This window comes from Chiloscyllium punctatum, chromosome 36 (genome assembly GCF_047496795.1).
Source record: "Chiloscyllium punctatum isolate Juve2018m chromosome 36, sChiPun1.3, whole genome shotgun sequence".
NCBI classification, from domain to species: Eukaryota; Metazoa; Chordata; class Chondrichthyes; order Orectolobiformes; family Hemiscylliidae; genus Chiloscyllium; species Chiloscyllium punctatum.
The window spans coordinates 75,970,930-75,992,775 of record NC_092774.1 but is presented as its reverse complement, the minus strand read 5'-3'; the positions used below and the strand labels follow the sequence as shown (position 1 = coordinate 75,992,775).

General features: G+C 45.8%; 1 long non-coding RNA gene and 2 other non-coding genes across 4 annotated transcripts; 1 reads left to right on the top strand and 2 right to left on the bottom strand.

Annotated features, from left to right (window-relative positions):
• The first annotated feature begins 439 nt into the window (after positions 1 to 439).
• LOC140460723 (uncharacterized) lies at positions 440 to 12,508 on the top strand. Of its 2 annotated transcripts, XR_011954318.1 has the most exons (4): positions 440 to 2,500; positions 2,615 to 2,795; positions 3,270 to 3,358; positions 11,012 to 12,508. It is a non-coding gene; the product is annotated as an uncharacterized lncRNA (long non-coding RNA). The 2 variants fall into 2 exon arrangements; XR_011954319.1 differs by lacking the exon at positions 3,270 to 3,358.
• trnae-uuc (transfer RNA glutamic acid (anticodon UUC)) lies at positions 1,251 to 1,322 on the bottom strand. The gene has a single exon. It is a non-coding gene; the product is annotated as a tRNA-Glu (tRNA).
• An 8,907-nt stretch (positions 12,509 to 21,415) lies between the features above and the next one.
• On the bottom strand, positions 21,416 to 21,487 carry trnae-cuc (transfer RNA glutamic acid (anticodon CUC)). Its single transcript has one exon. It is a non-coding gene; the product is annotated as a tRNA-Glu (tRNA).
• Positions 21,488 to 21,846: the final 359 nt, after the last annotated feature.

The following is a 21,846-nucleotide window of genomic DNA, read 5'->3' as shown; positions in this document are numbered from 1 at the left end:
CCACTGTTGTCTCAGCAGGTGCGGAAGACCTGCTGAAGGCCATCTCGCACTTGGGGCCGGAGAACAGCCTTCCCTCGTGTGGACCAATTGGTGTGTCAGCAGGGCAGAGGAATCACTGAAGGCCTTCCCACACTCAGGGCAGTAGAAGGGCCGCTTCCCCTCTGTGGACCCATTGGTGCTTCAGAACCGAATTTTTGAGTGTCAGCTTGGAAGCTTCAATGAGAAATCGGCGGAATGGGTTTATTGGGGACGCGTTCTCCATAAATACACTATATACGTATTCCTCTTGTGCTCTTCGTAGTTTCTCTGTGCTGCAGTGTGTCGTGGCTCGTTGAAATAATGTCCTGATGCAGCTTCGTTTGTGGGTGTTGGGATGATTGCTTTTGTAGTTAAGTATTTGGTTTGTGTGAGTTGTTTTTCTGTAGATGCTAGCTTGAAGTTCTCCATTGACTGTTCGCTCTACTGTGACATCTAAGAATGGCAGTTTATTGTTGTTCTCCTCTTTTTCAAACCGGGAGCCCCCCTCAGGCCATAGTCTCACTACTTGGAGCACGAATACACAGACTAGACAAAGGCCGCCACTGAGGACTAAAACACCAAGTCGAAGATTCATGCCACTCCATTTACTCCATCCAAGAATTCCTGAACACCAAAGACACGAAGATAGAAGAGGATGGAATAATATTGTCCTTTGACATAACAGCCCTGTTCACATCCATTAACATCAACGTGACCAAAGAAAACTGAAGACACTACTCGAAGAACTAAAGACAAAAACACAGAACCAACTTCAGCAGCAAAGATAACACTGTCAACTCGTGGAACTGTGCCTTACCACCCACTTCATATTCAGTAACAAGCCCTACAAACAAATCAACGAAATGCCCATGAAACACTTCTGTCATCAAAAAATGAAACAAATTAGAGGAAACCTACAACACCATCAACAATGTCCTTACTGGCATAAAGTTCACAAAAGAGGAGAACAACAACAAAGTGCCATTTCTAGATGTCACAGGAAAGCGAACAATCAATGATAAATTCAAAACAGCCTCTACAGGAAAACACCACACGCGAACCAATTACTTAGCTACAGAAGTAATCATCCCTACACATACAAACAAATCGGAACGAGGGCACTATTTCAACGAACCACTACACGCTGCAACACCCAGTGACTACGAAGACCAATAAGTAACAGTACAGCGCATTCAAGGAGAATGGGTCGCCAAAAACACACTGAAAATTGCTTCCCTGACCGGGAATCGAACCCAGGCCGCAGCGGTGAAAGCGCTGAATCCTAACCACTAGACCACCAGGGAGACATGCCCGAAGTCTGACAACTCTACTGAAAATTGCTTCCCTGCCCGGAAATCGAACCCGGGTCACAGAAGTTCGAAGGCTTCCACCAAAGTCCTTTCGTGTATCCAGTGCTCCCGATGCGGTCTCCTCTACATTGGGGAGACTGGAGCCTCCTCGCAGAATTAAGTCACAGCGCGTGAGGGAACATCTCCAGGACACCCGCAAAAATCAACCCCATTGTCCTGTAGCCCAACATTTCAACACCCCTTCCCACTCTGCCAGGGACATGCAGGACCTGGGCATCCTCCATCGCCGCTCCCTCCCCACCCGATGCCTGGAGGAAGAACGCCCCAACTTCTGCCTTGGATACATTCAACCCCAGGACATCAATGTGGACTGCACCAGTTTCCTCATTTCCCCTCCCCCCACCTTACCTCAGTTACAACCTTCCAGCTGAGCGCTGTCCTCAGGACCAGTCCGACCTGCCAATCTCCCTTCCCACCTTTCCGCTTCACCCTCCTCTCTGACCTGTCACCTCTGTCACCACCCCCATTCACCGATTGTACTCTTTGCTACCTTAGGCCCAGCACCCTCCAATTTATCTCACCACGCCTGGAAGAGTCCTGCCTCTATTCCTGATGAAAGGCTTTTGCCCGAAACGTCGATTTTCCTGCTCCTCGGAAGCTGTCTGACCTGCTGTGCTTTTCCAGCATCACTCTGATCTAAACTCTGGTTTCCAGCCTCTGCAGTCCTCACTTTTGCCTACCCAATAAACCCAATGTGCCGATTTCACATCCACAAAATGACACAAGCAGACACAGTGTCTGCAGAAACCCGAGCCACATTACTTTACATTAAAGACATCTGGGAAATAATATCCAGACAACTCAAACCCCTCAGCATCATGGTAGCCCACAAGCCGACCAACTCACTTAAACAGCGGCTAATGAACCTGAAATACCCGATACAAACAACCAGCAAATGAATGTTATTTACAAAATACCATACAAGGAAATATATACATGAACTCTGCCGCACAGGTCTCTGTGACAAGAAATGCTGGGATGAGATAAGGAAGATTTTTTCAGCCAAAACGAATCGGCACTGACTGGACAGCCATTTAAAATCAACGCTGTCTGCCCAGGATGGAAGACCCGAAGGGATGAACAGTTTTCTCATTTCCTGAAGATTTACAAAGGTGAGACTGGGTTTTGGTGTTTGTTCCCTTTCCACTCCCAAGAGCCGCAGTCTTTGGGGCGGTGTGTTGGGGAAAGTGAAATGTGCCCGTGAGCAGCGTGTGGGTCTCTTTCAGCTTCCCCTCCTCTGACAGCGCTGTGACGGGACTCTGATGTTCTCAGGGACACTTACTGACGCGAGACAGTGAAAGGAATCTCGTTCCTGCAGATTAGGAATTCACACCGTATGCCGGCTTCGGGACAATGAGAAAGATTAATTGGGATGTGTGAAGAAGCTGTGAGCTGCATTTCAAACAGGTAGGTGGAGTCAGATGCGTCATCCATTGCGCCCCTGTTACTGTGCGTACCTGACGCCGCCATGCTGCAGAGTTCTGATGTTAACACGGACATGTGCAGCATTGGGAACATTCACAAGGTGAACAGCCAAAGATAATCACCATCACTGCTTCCCTTCCATAGTCCCAACTGAAGGAGGTGGCTCGGGAAATCGTGGATGCGCTGGTGATTATTTTCCAGAGTTCAATAGAATCGGGGTTGGTTCCTGAGGATTGGAGGGCGGCTAATGTTGTGCCACTTTTTAAGAAGGGTGGGCGGGAGAAAGCAGAAAATTATAGACCAGTTAGTCTGACCTCAGTGGTGGGAAAGATGCTGGAGTCTATTATAAAGGATGAAATTACGGCACATCTGGATAATAGTAACAGGATAGGACAGAGTCAGCATGGATTTATGAAGGGGAAATCATGCTTGACTAATCTTCTTGAATTTTTTGAGGATGTAACTCGGAAGATGGACGAGGGAGATCCAGTGGATGTACTGTACCTGGACTTTCAGAAAGCTTTTGATAAAGTCCCACACAAGAGGTTAGTGAGTAAAATTAGGGCGCACGGGATTGGGGGCAAAGTACTAGATTGGATAGAGAATTGGTTGGCTAATAGGAAACAAAGAGTAGTGATTAACGGCTCCATTTCGAAATGGCAGGCAGTGACCAGTGGGGTACCGCAGGGATCCGTGCTGGGACCGCAGCTTTTTACAATATATGTAAATGATATAGAAGATGGTATCAGCAATAACATTAGCAAATTTGCTGATGACACAAAGCTAGGTGGTAGGGTGAAATGTGATGAGGATGTTAGGGGATTACAGGGTGACCTGGACAAGTTAGGTGAGTGGGCAGATGCATGGCAGATGCAGTTTAATGTGGATAAATGTCTGGTTATCCACTTTGGTGGCAAGAACAGGAAGGCAGATTACTACCTCAATGGTATCAAATTAGTAAAGGGGCTGTTCAGAGAGATCTGGGTGTTCTTGTCCACCAGTCAATGAAGGCAAGCATGCAGGTACAGCAGGTCGTGAAGAAGGCTAATAGCATGCTGGCCTTCATAACAAGAGGGATTGAGTATAGAAGCAAAGAGGTGCTTCTGCAGCTGTACAGGGCCCTGGTGAGACCACACCTGGAGTACTGTGTACAGTTCTGGTCTCCAAATTTGAGGAAAGACATTCTGGCTATTGAGGGAGTGCAGCGTAGGTTCACGAGGTCAATTCCTGGAATGGCAGGATTGCCTTACACGGAAAGACTGAAGCGACTGGGCTTGTATACCCTTGAGTTTAGAAGACTGAGAGGGGATCTGATTGAAACGTATAGGCTTATGAAAGGACTGGACACTCTGGCAGGAGGGAACATATTTCCGTTGATGGGGGAGTGCTGAACCAGAGGACACAACTTCAAAATACGGGGTAGACCATTTAGGACAGAGATGAGGAGAAACTACTTCACCCAGAGAGTGGTGGGTGTGTGGAATGCTCTGCCCCAGAGGGCAGTGGAGGCACTGTCTCTGGATTCTTTTAAGAAAGAATTGGATAGAGCTCTTAAAGATAGTGGAGTCAAGGGGTATGGAGATAAGGCTGGAACAGGATACTGATTAGGAATGATCAGCCATGATCATATTGAATGGCGGTGCAGGCTCGAAGGGCAGAATGGCCTACTCCTGCATCTATTGTCTATTGTCTATTGTCTATTGTCTAACTTTGTGAAGCAGTATCTTTCACTGGCAAATAAAACACCTTTGTCCTCAGGTGCCTGCTTAACTTCGATCACGACTTCACGCCCCTCACTGTTCTCGTCTCATTTCCAAACCCTTGGCTCATCGCCTCAATAGCAGCTCTGTGGGTATCTGCTTGAACCACCCTGACAGGCAGTGGGCTACAGGTTCCCGACCAGTCCCAATGTGATTGAAATACTTCAATCCCTCCACTGAATTACATCTTTAAAAAAACCGTGGAGCAATCTCTCTTTCTTTTTGACGACGTTTCTCAACTGTCGTCGGCAGGGTTCACACCTGCGTGGGGAAACCGCAACGGATTTCCAGTCCATCGCATTCACCACTCGGCCCACCAATACAGAACCACACTGACAGCTTCATTTCCCAGGTCTCTCTGCCTGTGGAACTGAAAAAGAGTGAATCATTGCTGAGTTTGTTTGAATCCAATCATTTCACAGGTTTCGAAAGGGTTAAATATCTGCAAATGGCGATTCTGGGTGTTTCATCCCGAAAGATGAAATGGATGTTCAGTTAAAAACAAAAACAGAAATTGCAGGAGCAACTCAGAAGGTCAGGCAGCATCTGTGGAAAGAGAATCAGAGACAACATTTCAGAACTCGTTTTTTCCCTCATCCAGGTACAGCCAAACCTGCTGATTTTTTCCAGCAGTTTCGCTTTCTGTCTCAGATTCTCAGCATCCGCAGTCCTTTACGTTAGAAATTCAATCAATTCAGAAACCCCTTTGTGCTTCCTCAGTGGAGAAGATTTGTGGAGAAGTGGAGAAGAATGTTTGGGAAACATTTTCCTGAATCCATTAAAAAGGTGCACTTTCACAGCCAAGAAAGCGGTAGGAGCGAGATCAAGAAACACTCCGTCCCTGGGTGGTCTCGACACACCAACCTTTCGGTTAATAGCTGAACGTGCTGACCAATTGCTCCACAGAGACAAATCCGAGCAGTGGCTGCACAGTGTCTTTGAGGAACCTACTAATCGATTCATAATTCAACCCGCCCCGCCCAAAATTACCATTGTCTTCTATCAGTTTTACTTTTCCATAATAAAACCTTGGACATTCATTATGGAGACATGGGGACAGTCTGATCCCACCATCTGCAGGCACATCCATGTCACGAGGAACGAGCTCTCCTACACCGGGACCATCGCACTCCGAGCCTTTCAGTGTTTTGCCTCTTCCCGAATTTTCTCATTGGCTCCGAGCCGAGAATGGGTTTGAATTCCTGATGTGCAGAGAATTCTTTCAATGTCTCGGGTCAGTTCATGTCCCGAGAATATCAGAGTCAATCAGCCTCTTAAACAAAGGGACGGTGTCTGGACTGTCTCTGCTCAGTCCGTCAGTTCTCCTCCAATTCCACTTCCCAAAGAGTTTCTAAAGATTCACAAAGCTGGAGACTGGGATTTGTGTTTTACTTCCTGAACATTTTTCTACCTGCTAACTGACAATATTTTGCCAAAACCTCTGCCCCATTGTAACACTTGCATCATGTCCAGGGGTGAGCAATTTCCATTTTGTGGAGACATTCCCAAGTTTGTGAATGTTCTCTTTGGAGCAAAGAAGGTTAACTGGAGATTTCCAGGGGCTGTTGGCAATGATGGGAGAAGACGTGGTGTGAATGGGCAGGTTAATGATCAGAAGAACCTCTTGCCACTGACTCGGGTCAGTTACCAGAGGACAGGGATTGAAGTTCTTTAATGGAAAGCAGCATTTGTGCAGAACAAACACAGCGAATACTGCAGAAAGCCAACGGGTCGAGCAGCATCTGTGGAAAGGTAAACAGAGCCGGCGTTTTGAGTGCGCTACGGTTTTTGTTCAGAACTCAGTCTTTTGCCTCTTCCCGAAGTTGGTCCAGGTCTGTGTCTCAATTGACAAACACGTGGCAAGTGCAGTGCCGCAATGTGAAATTATAGCCTTTGTTGTTTTAAAAAAAAAGCAGTGCATTGTATAAATGGTGATATATTGGAATATGGAGAAAGTGAGGACTAGAGGTGAAAGTCGAAAAATATGGCACTGGAAAAGCACAACAGGTCAGGTAGCATCTGAGGAGCAGGACAGGGAACGTTTCGGGCACAAGCCCTTCATCAGGAATGATGTATGGATGTACTAATGGGTCTCAGAGTCCCTCCACACCAGTCAATGCCAGTTGTCGGGCAGATGCAGCAGGCAATGAGCAAGGCAAATGATATATTACGAAGAGGAATTGAGTTCAGAAGTGGGGTCATTGAACATATTCAAGGCTAATTTAATCTGAGTTTTGAACAACAAAGAAGTAGATGCTTATGGGGGCAGGTAAGAAAATGGTTTTAAGACCAGTACAGATCAGTCACAGAGTCAGACAGCACTGAACAGACCCTTCATCCAACTAGTCCATGCTGAGTATGTTCTCAAACTAAACTCGTCGCACCTACCAGTGTTTAGCCCATAAACCTTCCAACCTTTCATATTGAAGTACTTATTCAAATGTCTTTTAAACGTCGTAACTGTACGTGTATAAAATCATGAGGGGCATAGATCGGATTAATAGACAAAGTCTTTTCCCTGGGGTGAGTGAGTCCAGAACGAGAGGGCATGGGTTTTGCGTTAGAGGGGAAAGATACAAAAGAGATCTAAGGGGCACCTTTTTCATGCAGAGGATGGTATGTTTATTGAATGAACTGCCAGAGGAAGTGTTGAAGGCTAGTACGATTGCAACATTTAAAAGGCATTTGGGTAGGTGTATGAATAGGAAGGGTTTGGAGGGATATGGGGCCGTGTGCTGTCAGGTGGGACAAGATTGGGTTGGGATAGTTGGTCGGCGTGGACAAGTTGGACCAAACAGTCTGTTTCTGTGCTGTACATCTCTATCTCAATGTTAAACATACTCAGTGACCTGGCCTCCACAGTTTTCTGTGACAATGAATTCCATAGATTCACCACTCTCTGGCTCAAGAAATTTCTCCTAATCTCCATTCTCCCTTTATGCTAAGGCTATGCCCATGGGTATTAGTCTCTCCTCCCAGTGAAAACATCTTCCCAGTGTCCACTCTGTCCAGGCCGTTCAATGTTCTGTACGTTTCAGTTAGATCCCCCTTGAATGTGGGCCTGTTAATCAACATGAACCAAACCGTTCAGGATGAGGACATCCGTGATTAGATTCAACAATGTGAGAATGGAGGGCGAGAGTGCGGGAAGGAGATTTTCAGCTTTTAGGGAATAAGGTAGGAAAGAAAGTTTAATATAAATTATAATTGATCAGATGAGCCGATGGGCCAAGGAGTAGTGGATGGAGTTTAATTTAGACAAATATGAGCTGTCGCATTTTGATGAGGCAACTCAGGGCAGGACCTATGCGGTTAATGGTAAATTAATGGAATATTGTGCTCAAGGAAGTAGTAGAGGCAGATTCATTAAGACACGTTTGGATGGGTTTTCTGCATGGTAAGGGAATTAAGGGTATTTGAGATAATGCAATTAGGAGGATCTGAGACGATTGATAGATCCGCCATGATTTTAATGAATGGCGGAGCAGGGTCGATGGTCCAAATGGCCTCGTCCTTCTATTACTTTGAAACGATAACCCTGCGTTTCCCATAGCTAACCCACCTAACCTGCACATCCCTGGACACTGGGCAATTTTCCACAGCCAATCCAAATCAAGGCCAGTGAGCAATGTAGTGATGTGGAAACCAAACACCAGAGAATGATAGAAAGGGACAAGGAGAATAAATGTACGAGCAACCAAACTGGATTCTAACCATCACAAAAAATAAAACTAAAAGCTCAGTTTGTGAATGGGTGCTGCATTGTAACAAAAGAAAATTAATTGACTGCACACGTTGAAGAGAATAATTATGATCTGAGACTCCTTACAGAGATGTGGCTTCAGAATGACAAGGATTGGATCCGGAATATCGAAGGGATACATGGCATTCAAGTCGAGTGAGAAGCTCAGTAAAGGTAGAGGGTGGGCAGTACTAATCAAATCACTGATAACATGGTAGTCTGGCTTTAGCTTGGATTTCAGGTCCTGATTTCTCTGTCCTCTGATCTCCCTGTTCCCACAGAGTTAAATGTTGTCTGTTCTCAGCTCTGCTCGATTTCTGCTGAAACTTTGACCCCCTTTTACACCTTTTGGAGCAATAAAATATTCTGAGCCTCCTGGAAATGACACATTATCTATACCCCTCCTGATTTAAAAAATCTCTAAAGTTATCTGTCAACTTCCTCCGCTCCATTGGAAAAATGTCCCAGCTTCTCCTTAATTCAAACCCTCCATTCCCTGCAACACGCTGGTAAAGTCGGGAAGAGGGAATTGCATCAAATCACATAAATGTACTGTCTGAAACAATCTAGCTGTGTTCTTGCCTGAGATATTGAGAGTCCCTTGTGTAAGTAATTACGAATGCAATAATTTTGGTCACAGAATTGAACAATCATTTTGCAACAAAGGGGTCTACTTTGATAAGGAGGTAGTGGTCATTTCTAGGGTAAGTGAACAGCTTCTAGATCAGGGAGATGAAGTTCCAGACACTTGGGAAGGGCAAGAAATGAATTTGATAAATAAGACAAAGAACTGTGGATGCTGGAAATCTGAAACAAAACTGAGAACACGGGAAAAACTCAGCAGGACTGGAAGCATCTGTGGAGAGAAAGCAGAATTAAATTTTAGAGTCCAACAACTCCTCTTCAGGATTCTGAAATAGTTTGTGAGAACCCCTTAAGTCATCTGCCCAGCTTTAAGACCATAATACACAGGAGCAGGATGAGGCCATTTGGCCCATCGAGTCTGCTCCACCAGTCGATCATGGCTGATATGTTTCTCTATCCCATTCTGTTGCCCTCTCCTCATAACCCTTTGACCCCTTACTAATCAAGAACCTATCTCTGTCTTAAATGCCCTCAATGACTTGGCATCCTCAACCCTTCTCCTCGTGGAAGCATCATCTCCACATCCACACCATCCAATCATAGAGTAGCACAGCGCTGCCTGACCCACTGTGATCTCCAGCATTTGTTGTTTTCAGGAAGGATTCCAGCATCTCCAACAACGCGCTTCTAAATTTTGTGCCCAGTTGGTTAGCTCTCCCTGGATCCCGTGAGATGTAACCTTACTCAACAATCCACTGTGTGGTACAATTAACAAAGTTCCCAGCCCCCACCTCTGTCTGCACACATGGGCAGCACGTTGGATCAGTGGTTCACACTGCTGCCTTACAGCGCCAGTGATCCGCTTTCGATTCCAGCCTTGGGGCGACTGCCTGTGTGGATTTTGCTCATTCTCCCTGCCGTGTCTGCTGGGTTTCCTCCTAGTGCTCTGGTTTCCTCCCAACATCTAAAGGTGTGCAGTTTCGGGAGAAGTGGCCATACTAAATGGGCCCATAGTGTGCAGTAAGTGTAATGGAATGGGCTAGGGGAAAATGTCCACATGGGTTACGCATTGGATGGTCGGTGTAGACTTGTTGGGCTGAATGGCATGTTTCCACATTGCAGGAATTCTACGTGGCATTCCCCCAACTCCAGAGTCTCAGCACTCTTGGTTTTTCCTATGGACAGTGTGGGGGAGGGAAACAATGTTTTATACGGGAGTAAGGTGCAGTGAGTGTGAAGCTAAAAGTAAACACAGTGCATTGCTGTTTTCCCCAGTATACCAGAGGGTGAGGGGTGATCTTACAGACGTTTCAAGAGTCATGCGAGGCATGGATAGGATAAATAGACAAGGTCATTTCCCTGGGATGGGAGAAGTCCAGAACAGGAGGATAACATGTTTGATGTGAGGCAGGCAAGTGTAAGGAATGATCTGCCAGAGGAAGTGATGGATATAGGTCCAATTATAACATTTAAATGGCATCTGGATGGGTATAAGAATAGGAAGAGTTCAGAGGGATATGGCCAAGTGCTGGTAAATGAGACAAGATTACATTAGGCTATCTGGTCGGCACGGATGAGTTGGACTGAAGGACCTGCCTCTGTGCTGTGTATCTCCATGACTCTGTCTTGCCTGTAATGTTTGCCCTGCCTGTGTGTTCAGTTTCTGTCTGGTGTCGGTGCCAATGCCTTGATATCACATTTCCTCCATCTCCCCACTTCCACCTCCCCAGATGTTAACCATTTCGTGTCTGGTTGTTTCTCAAGAGGCTGCATTGAAGGTTCATCCTGAATAGACACTTTTTTTCTTGCTTCCCAAAATCAGACTTACTCACTCCCAGATGTCGTGAGAGATACTAATTTTCAGGGTGGAGGTATCCAAAATTCAGAGGTGTCTATCTTGATGTTTTCACTTTTCGGTCTCTGTAAGATCCTGAATCAGTACCGTCGGGAGGATTAGTTTGAGCGGTGTGAGAATAGAGGGATGAGAAGGGGTGGGATGGTGCTTTCAATTTTGTGGGGAAAGAAAAGAATGTTCTGCAGAAAGTAGAATTGCTTGTTTGGAATTTCTAACCTGGACTGACAGTAATGACTTTTGTAATCTCTTTTTACAGATTATTTGAAGATCTGAAGATGGACGTTTCAATATCAATCGATGAAGAGCTTTGCCTGAAACATTGACTCTGCTGCTCCTCAGATGCTGCCTGATCTGCTGTGCTTCGACTCTGACTCTCGAGCATTTGCAGTCCTCAATTTCACGTCAATGTCTGGCAGTCACTGAATCCATCGGGACCGTAACAATTTTCGACGATGATTCTGTGAGAAGGAACCAAGCTTTTTGGTTCCTCTTTCAGTACGTTTTCAGCATCAGTGAGAGTGGAAGAGAGACCCGACTATTGCAGCACTCTGATTGTGGAGCCAGTAAAAGTTATACAGACTGGGAAAAATAAATCACGGCAGGGAGGTGCTGTACACGCGTTTGTGTGCAGCTGAAGCTTCGGTCATGGAGAAACCCAAGGAATCCCGTCCCGTGGAGAAACCATGAAAATGTGGCGACTGTGGGAAAGGCTTCCGTTTCCCATCTGACCTGGAGACTCATGGGCGCAGTCACACCGGGGTGAGACTGTTCTCCTGCTCTGAGTGCGGGAAGACCTTCAGCAATTCCTCGGTACTGCAGAGGCACCAGGGGGTCCACACAGGCGAGAGGCCATTCTGCTGCCCCGAATGCAGGAAGGCCTTCAGCTATTCCTCCGTCCGACTGATCCACCGCCGGGTCCATATATTAGAGAAGCCCTTCAGCTGCTCCAAGTACGGGAACTCCTTCAATGATACCTCTGCCCTGCTGAGGCACCAGCAGGTCCACACCGGGGAGAGCCCGTTCTCCTGCCTCAAGTGCGGGAAGGGCTTTACCCAGGCATCCCACCTTCGGGTCCATATGGGGGAGAGGCCCTTCTCCTGCCCAGAGTGCGGGAAGGCCTTCAGCAATTCCTCCCACCTGCTGAGGCACAGGTGGGGCCATACCGGGGAAAGACCGTTCACCTGCCCCGAGTGGAAGTGGAGGTTCTCATCATTCTGCACCTTGCAGAAGCGCCAGCGGGCACACCAGTGCTCCCAACAATCTGATTCTGCTGGTGAAACTGCTGTGGGTCACTGAGAGGACTGAACCCCTGCACATTCTTACAGTGCTTATAATGGGAGAGTCGGTCGGTTTTTTTTGTTTTATGCTGACGTGCTCCCCCACCCCTGCAACTTTGCTTCCAGTGGGCGCTGCTGCTCATTGATACCAGCAGTTGTTCTCTCTAGCATTTTTCTGTCCAGTTAAATAATTATTGACTCTGTCTGGGAACGAGCTCTAGTCTGTAAGAAATAGCTGAATACTTCAGGGTGTCCATTCGCATTCAGCAGTGATTTAGAAATTAAATTCACGGTTATGTGCCTGTGAACAACGCATCATCGAAGGATTGCCCAACGGCTTGGCAATCCATTGTTGGAAACTGTTTGCTTGAATTGATAATTTTAAAAATTCTCTTCCTTAATTTACCCCTTAAGTTTCTATCTATGAGATGGTGGAGGACTTGATCAAAGGGATTAAATCATTGCTATTAACTGGATTATCTTGTTTAACTTTACCCTCGTAAATTTGCCGGATTCATAATTGTTTGTTTTTGTTTAAATTCTCATTCTGGTGTGCAAGATCTGTTCATCAAGTGTGGTTCACTTCACATTCCCAGGACTGAGCCCCTGTGCATTCTGACAGTGTGTGTGCTGTGGGAGAGTCAGTGGGTTTTTTTGTTTTATGCCCGTGCCCCGCCCAGCCCCGCCGCCAACTGCTTCCATTGGGCGTTGCTGCTTGTTGAGCCCAGGAGCTGTTCTCCCTAGATTCTACTGTCCAGTTAAAGAATTGTTGGCTCTTTCTGGGAATGAGTCCCAGCCTGTAAAAAATGGCTCAATATGTTGGGATGTCTGTTCACATTCAACAGTGACTTTTAAATTAGATTTACAGTTCCCTGTCTGTGAAACAGTAAATGGTCCAAGGATTGCACAAAGGCTTGGCAATCCATTGTTGGAAACTGTTTGTTTGAATTGGTAAGTTTAAAAAAAATTCTTTCTTAATTTGCCACTTAAGTTTAAGTCTCTGAGATGGTAGGGGACTTGATCAAAGGATTTGAATCATTGCTATTAATTAGATTATCTTCTTTAACTTTGCCCTAGAAAATTTGCCATATTTATAATTGTTGGTTTTTGTTTAAATTATAATGTTGAGGTGCAAGATCTGTTCTTCATCAAGTCTGGTTAGGAACAGTTGAGAAATTGAGGGACATTGCATGTTTTAATTTCACTCTGTTGTGAATCTAGTGACAGTGACATTCATTTGTATTGGGTTGCTTACCCTTAGTTGTCGTGTCTTCCACCCCAAGTATTCACTATGGTAGTGAGTTCCGCAGTCTCACCACACTCTGAGGTTTTTCATGAAATCCTTAGTACAGAATTGTAAGGGAAAATGTTGACAAGGGCAGAATATAGGGTCTTAACTGCAAAAGCCAGGAAGACATTCGACAAAGTAAAACCATGACAATGTCGGGATAAATAAGGAACTTTGACAGCAATGAAGAGGTCACACGTCAGAGTTCAAGATAATGGTCGTGACAAAAAGAAAAAGTACTCTGCAGATATTGAATATTGTAATTAAGCAAGTTTCTAAATGCTGTAGTTGGTTGAATACGATAATGTAAGAGATTAAAAAACCAAAACCATGAATGTAATTTGATGTTGGTAACCATAAAGCAAGTGCATACTATTGATTGCTTTGGCCAATTCCTAATGGGAATGACAGCAACAGAAAATCATGTCGTGACACACAGATAAAACACACACGTTGTACAACAAAACTAGACTGTTATTGGGATCAAAGACATTTAAATGACAGGAGACATAGTCCCTGCAGTGATCCGAATGTGAGCTGAACAAATTTCACACTTGAACAATATTCTCTGGGAATGCAATGTCCACCTCATTCGGTCATTCAGGCCATCGAGTCAACATTGAGTGACCGTCCCACCCAGACCCAGTTCGTTACCCAATCCCTGTAACCCTGCATCTCCCATGGTCAATCCACCCTCATCTGCACATCCTTTGGACTGTGGAACGAGGCCAGAGCACCAGAGGAAGCCCACGCAGACACAAGGGGAGAATGTGTAAACTCTACACAGACAGTCGGCCCGAAAGTAGGATCAAACTCAGGTCACTGATGCCGTGAGGCAGCAGTGCTAACCACCGTGACACCACCACATGCTGCTATCTTAAAAAGTGAATTTCAAACACTAGAGAACATTTGAGAGAAAAAACAAAACTCTCCTATCTTAAATGAGAGACTAGTCTCTGGCTAGAATTGAGTTGACATTACATTTACATTAAGTCCTCTCCAGATGTTATACAGCTCCATCGGATCAACTGTTTCTTCTAAACTCAAACTGATAGAAGCCCAGCCTGACATCCCCTTGTCCCCGATTATAAGTTGAGTAAATGAGCGACCCTCGACCTCACTGGCATGAAAAAGGATGGACTCAATCCAAGTTGACCTTAACTGTCCAACCTCTTGACCCCCACGCCACAATGTGGTCATCCGCAACTCAGCCCTGAACGAGAGCAGAGGAACTGAATAGACAGCGGTGAGGTGGACATTGCATTCCCAGAGAATATTGTTCAAGTGTGAAATTTGTTCAGCTCACATTCGGATCACTGCAGGGACTATGTCTCCTGTCATTTAAATGTCTTTGATCCCAATAACAGTCTAGTTTTGTTGTACATTGTGTGTGTTTTATCTGTGTGTCACGACATGATTTTCTGTTGCTGTTATTCCCATTAGGATGTGTGAATTCAGTACCAGATTGCAGTCACAGTTCTGAATTTTCCTTGTGGATTGTTGTAGGACGTACTAAATGTCAGTCAGAATATAAGAAGCTCTACTGTTTATTTAACCCTCTGCTGTCATTGTCCTGGGACTGTATGAATGGGGAAGTGTAGAGGAAGTTTTACTCTGTATCTAACTCAATGCAGTCTCTGTCTTGGCAGTGTTTGTTGGGGACAGTGTTGAGGTAGCTTCACTTGAAATTTAAGAGTAGAGGAAGCTTTATTCTGATTGTCATCCCATGCTGTCCTTGTCCTGGGAGGTTTAGATGGCATCTATAATTGAAGTGAATGCAGACTTGGCTGTGGGAGTGGAGGGTACTTCTACCTGAGCACACCCATCTTTGAGATTGCTGTGCTGTTCAAGACAATCTGAGACATCTTCATGCACTTTTCCAACCAACCACAGGGTGGTTAAGGATGGGTATAAATGCTGGCATTGCCAGCGATGACCACACCCCATGCATGAATAAATACTTCCTGTTTAAAAGTTACATTCACGTTCCAAACCCTCTAATGTATGATTACTTACATGGAAAATTCTTGTCTGTTTGCAATTTCATTTTAAAACATAGGAATGTGTCAACCATGTAGAAATATAACAAGAACAACAAATGGAGAATTTAACAGGTAATGAACAGGACCAGAATGCTGAGTCAGCCTGACCCCCATGGCTGAGAGAGTTCTCCCAGATGTTGAAGTTACGCCAATGCCTTTTATTCTTGCAGCTTCCCCAAAAGTTTGTCCCTGATGTAAGATCATTCAATGACCCGAAGGACGAACTCTTTTTATCTCCATAGCTGATGCCAGACTTGCTGAGTAATTCCAGTCCTTCTGCTCTACCCTTTTATGGGATTTGAGCTTTCCTAATTCAGTGTAATGAAGAACTGAAGATGCTGGAGATCTGAAACACAAAAATGCATCAAATGCTGGAGAAACTCAATAGGACTGGCAGCACATGTGGAGAGAAAAGCAGAGTTAGCATTTCAAGTGCTGTGACCCTTCTTCACAACTGTTCTGGACTCAAGCCAGGATATTGTCTTTGTTTCTTTCTCTCTCTCTCCACCAGTGTTGCCAGACTGGCTGAGTTTCTCCAGCAATTTCTGTTATGACACTTTCACAAGGTTGATGTATGTTATCCATCCCTAAGTGCAAGGTGTCTTGCTTGTGCCAATTCAGAGGGCAGTTTAAGAGTCAACCACGTTGCTGTGGGTCTGGAGTCACATGTAAGTCAGACCATGCAAGGATGGCAGTTTCCCTCCTGAAAGGACATTGATGAACATGGGTTTTTAGGACAATTGACGTCAGTGCCATCGATACCATACTGAGACTTACTTTGTGTTCCCCATTTATGATTTGAATTATTCACATCTTACCTCTTGCTGTGGTGGGATTTGAACTCATGTTCCCTGGATTACTCATCCTGTGACATTATGACTACACTGTTGTTTCCCATTCTTTGCTATTTTGTGTTTGTTGTTCACGTCTTTGTCCTTTGATGTTTGGGAAATTGAACCTGTTTAAAAGATTGCCCTAAATTTGTCCCTTTGACCAAGTCTTTGGTCACCTGTCCCAATCTGTGCTCCGGTCTTGTGATTTTTAAAGGAATTCTCAGTATGTTCATGTGAAGCACTTTGACATAATTAACTGTTCACAGGTAGTATTTGAATGCAGCTTGTGTCCCTATCTTAATATCTGAAAGTACAGGGTCATATTTTAAATGTAGAAGACAAAAATGAGGATGATTTCTTTTTTTTTCTGAGGGTTGTGTGTCTTCTTCAAAAGGCAGTGGATTCAAAATCTTTAAGGCAGAGGTAGATAGGTTGTTGATAACCAAGTGGATGAAAGATTGTCGGGGATGTGTTGGAATGTAGAGTTGAGGTTGAATTCAGATCAGCCATGATCTTATTGAATATTGCAGCAGGCTCGAAGTGCCGAGTGGCCTACTCCCGCCTTGATCAGGGTTAATGACAGTACTGACCCTCTCCAACATCACTCTATCCTCTGGGAGGGTCTGCTTTTAGCGTCTTCCGTTCTGATTTGTTTAACCGTAGCTGCTGGTGTTGGTATCTATACTGATGATATCCAACTGTGCCTGAACACCACTTCTCTCTGACTCCTCTGTCATTCATAATTTACCAATAATTTCATCTGAATGCCTGCCCAATTTCCAGCATTGGATAACCATAAACATTCCCTTAGTTCAATATTGTGAAGTGTGAAGACATTGTTTTAGTCCCCAAGTTCGACCTGAGCCCCCGTCCACCCGCCCCCCACCCCCACCTCAGTAACTCTGTTGACAGCCTTCATGTCACTTTAAAACTAGGATCGATAGATTCGTGAAGAGTTGGGGGATGAACAGTTGCAGGAAAAGGGCAGGAAAGTGAATGTGGGGAATGCCTGATCACCCAGAATCCTACTGAATGGAGAAGCAGGCTCAAAGGGCTGAATGGCATGTTCCTGTTCCTCCATCTTCTGGTTCCCGAGCCCTTACCTCTGATACAGGACACAGACTTCAGTGTGTGCCATTACTGAGAGTGCTGATGTTCCCTTGTGTAATATCAACAACTTAGCAGCTGCTGAAACCTCTTGCTCCTTTGTTACCTCTAAACAGAATAAGCCAATGTGTTCAGGGGAGGCGATGGCCGACTTTATTGTCACCAGACTATTCACCCAGGTAGTGTTCTAGGGACTTGGGTTCAAAGCCTGCCACGGCAGAAGGTGGAATCTGAATTCAATATAAATCTGGAATTAAGAGTCGACTGATGAAATCGTTGTGGTTTGTTGTAAGAACGTATCTGGTTTCCTGCTGTCCGAAACTGGTCTGATCTACATGTGATTCAGATCCACTGTCAGCTGATTCAATCAAAACCTCCACTATAACCTCCCTACTTTTATACTCCATTTAAAGGCCAATCTCCCTTTTGCCTTCCCTATTAGTCACTGTGCTCCCACTGATTGTGGATCAGTGTAAAGTAGGTCCTATATCTCTGATTACATCGGTACACAAGGCAGTGAAGAAAGGTTTCAGCACACTGGCCTTCATCAGTTCGGGAATTGAGTAGAGATGTTGGCAAGTTATGTTGTAGGTATACAGGACGGTGATGAGGCTGCACCTGGAATTTTGTGATCAGTTTTGGTCCCCTCAATGTTCTGACTTCTGACTTCTTCAACTCTGGGTTTGGTTGAAGTGTTGGGATACTTTGTCCAACTCAGCATGTTTAAACTTGGCAGGAGGTGAGCACAACAAGATTGAAGTATTTAAAGTTACTTGGACTCTATTTTAAACTTACATCAGGACCAGTAGTCAGAGACACATACAAAATGGAAACAGACCCTTTGGTACAACTGGTCCATGCTGACCTGACATCCTAAACTAATCTAGTGCCATTTGACAACACCTGACCCAAATCCTGTGGCAGCACATTTCATATAAGTACTACCCTCTGCATGAAGAAGTTGTCCCTTTAATATATTTCGGCTCTCACCATAAACCTATGCCGTCTAGTTCTGGACTCTCCCATCCCTGGGAAAAGACCTTGTCTATTACCCTGTCCATGCCCCTCATGATTTTGTAACCTCTATTAAGTCACTCCTCTGCCTCTGATGCTCCAGTGAAAACAGTCCCAGCCTATTCAGCCATTCCCTATAGCTCAAACCCTCCAACCCCCAGCAACATTCCCGTAATTCGTTTCTCACAGAGAAGTCAACGTTTCAGTCCTGAAGAAGGGTTAATACCCAAAACGTTGACGACGCCACATCCTGGTGCTGCCTGGCTTGCTGTATTCTCTCATCCTCCTGCTTGCCTACTTCGGGTTGCAACATGAAGTTGCTGAGTGGTAACCACTGCAGCCTCACAGTGCCAGGGACCCAGGTTTGATTCCAGCCTTGGGTGACTGTCTGTGAGGAGTTTGCACATTCTCCCAGTGTCTGCGTTGGTTTTCTCTGGGTGGTCCTGTTTTCTTCGAGAGTCTAAAGATGTTCAGGTCATGTCTATTGCTTAATTGCCCATAGGGTTAGGTATATTCGTCAGAGGGAAATGGGTCTGGATGGGTTACTCTTCGGAGGGTCGGTGTGGACTTGTTCGGACAAATGGCCTGTTTGCCCTCTGTACCTAATCTCATATACACTACTTTTGTCACTAACGAATGGCAGAGTCGATTTGACGGGCCGAATGGCCTAACTTCTGCTCCGATGGTCTTGCAGTCGTAGGTTTCTCTGGATCATTTCATTTGGCAATGTGCAGTCCCTGGCTCAATGAGCAGCAGTTTTCAATGAAACCGAAGCTCATTTGATGGTTGAACTCCTACAGTGTGGAAACAGGTCCTTCAGCCGAACACATCTGCACTGATTCTCCGAAGAGTAACCTACTCAGATCCATTTTCCTACGCTCCATAAATTGCACACAGACCCCCAAGGGTGGAAGTATTCCTGGGTTCCTGGTGCCATGAGGCAGCAGTGCTAACCCTGAGTCACCATGGGGTTGTGGTTGTGGGGGGTGGGGGAGTCAATTGCAGTCCAGCAGAAAACAAAAACAGCCCACCTACTCTCCCACTGCACCCACTGTCAGAACTGTTAGGAGGTTCAGTCCTTGAGGGTGACTAAAGGCAGCGTCACTGGTAGGATCTGATTGCTGGGAGCGCTGGTGCCCCCGCTGGTGCTTCCGCAAGTTGCAGGAAAACATGATCCTCTTCACACACTCGGGCCAGCTGGAGGGCATCTCCCCGGTGTGGACACACTGGTGCTTCAGCAGGGCAGCGGAATTGCTGAAGGACTTCCCGCACTCAGTGCAGCAGAAAGGCCTCCCCCCCCGCCCTCCAGCCACCATCCCCCCATGTGGACCAGCTGGTGCTTCAGCAATGTGGACGAGCGGGTAAAGCCCTTCCCACACTCGGGCAAGAGAACGGTTTCTCCCCGGTGTGGACTGACTGGTGAGTCAGCAGGGCTGAGAAATTGATGAAGGCCTTCCTGCACTTAGTACAACTGAATGACCTTTCCCCCATGTGGACCCACCAATGGGCCAGCAGGTCGGAAGAAAGAGCAAAGCCCTTCCTGCACTCGGGGCAGAAGAACGGCTTCTCCTCAGTGTTGACCCACTGGTGTCTCAGCAGGTGGGAAGAACTGCTGATGGCCATCTCCCACTTGGGGCCAGAGAACAGACTTCCCTGGTGTGGACCAACTGGTGCGTCAGCAGGGCAGAGGAATCACTGAAGGCCTTCCCGCACTCAGGGCAGCAGAAGGGCCTCTTCCTCTCTGCAGACCCATTGGTGCTTCAGAACCCTTTCAAATTTCATAATATGCTTCTGATAGGAGGGAGGCCAGAATTTCACACAATATTCCAAAAGTGGTCTAACCAATGTCCTGTACAACCACAGCAAAACCTCCCAACTCCAATACTCAGTCAAACCCACAAAAAACAAACAGGAAAGAATGGAGGGACAAACCGACTTTTTGAGAGTCAGCTTGGAAGCATCAATGAGAAATCGGTGGACTGGGTTTATTCGGTACCCGTTCTCCTTTAATACACTATATATGTATTTCTCTTGTGCTCTTCGCAGTTTCTCTGTGCTGCAGTGTGTAGTGGCTCGTTGAAATAATGTCCTGATGCAGCTTCATTTGTGGATGTTGGGATGATTGCTTCTGTGGTTAAGTACTTGGTTTGGGTGTGTTGGTTTTTCCGTAGATGCTAGTTTGAAGTTTCCCATTGACTGTTCGCTCTACTGTGACATCCAGGAATGGCACTTTGTTGTTGTTCTCCTCCCCTTCAAACCAGGAGCCCCCCTTAGGCCATAGTCTCACTACTTGGAACACCAATATACAGACTAGTCAAAGGCCTCCACTGAAGAGTAAAACACCAAGTCGAAGATTCACGCTACTCCATTTACTCCATCCAAACATTCCTGAACACCAAAGACACTAAGATAGAATAGTATGGAATAATGATGTCCTTTGATATAACAGCCCTGTTCACATCCATTAACATCAACGTGGCCAAAGAAAACTGAAGACACTACGCGAACAACCAAAGACACAAATACAGCCTCAAATTCATCAGCAACGACAACGCTGCCAACCTCATGGAACTGTGCCTTACCACCCACTTCATATTCAGTAACAAGCCCTACAAACAAATCAACGAAATACCCATGAAATCACCAGCATCAGGATTCCTAGCAGAAGCAATAATGCAGAGAGTCGAACAAACAGCCCTTCCAATGATCCAACCCAAAGTTTGAGTCCGCTACAATGATGACACTTTTGTCATCAAAAAATGAAACAAATTAGAGGAAACATACAACACCATCAACATTATCCTTACTGGCATAAAATTCACAAAAGAGGAGATCAACAGCAAAGTGCCATTTCTAGATGTCACAGTAGAGCGAACAGTCAATGGTAAATTCAAAACAGCGTCTACAGGAAAACAACGCACGCGAACCAAGAACTTAACTACAGAAGCAATCATCCCTACACATACAAGCAAATCTGAATCAGGACACTATTTCAACGAGCCACTACACACTGCAGCACCCAGGAACTCCGAAGATCAATAATTAACTGTACAGCGCATTTGAGAAGAGCGTGTATCCGATAAACCCCAAGAAAACTGCTTCCCTGACCGGGAATCGAACCCGGGGCGCGGCGGTGAGAGCGCCGAATCCTAACCACTAGACCACCAGGGAGATGCAGATATGCTCTGATGGCTCTACTGAAATTTTCTTCCCTGCTCGGAAATCGAATCCAGGCCACAGCAGTTGGAAAGCTTTCACCTGTGCATCCAACAATATCATTTCTTGTATCCATTGCTCCCGATGGGGTCTCCTCGACATTGGGGAGACTGGAGACTCCTCGCAGAGTCTAGTCACAGCACTTGAGGGAACATCTCCAGGACACCCGCACCAATCAACCCCATCGCCCTATGGTCCAACATTTCAACACCCCCTCCCACACTGTCGAGGACATGCAGGTCCTGGGCCTCTTCCATCGCGGCTCCCTCCCCACCCGATGCCTGGAGGATGGACGCCTCATCTTCCGCTTCGGG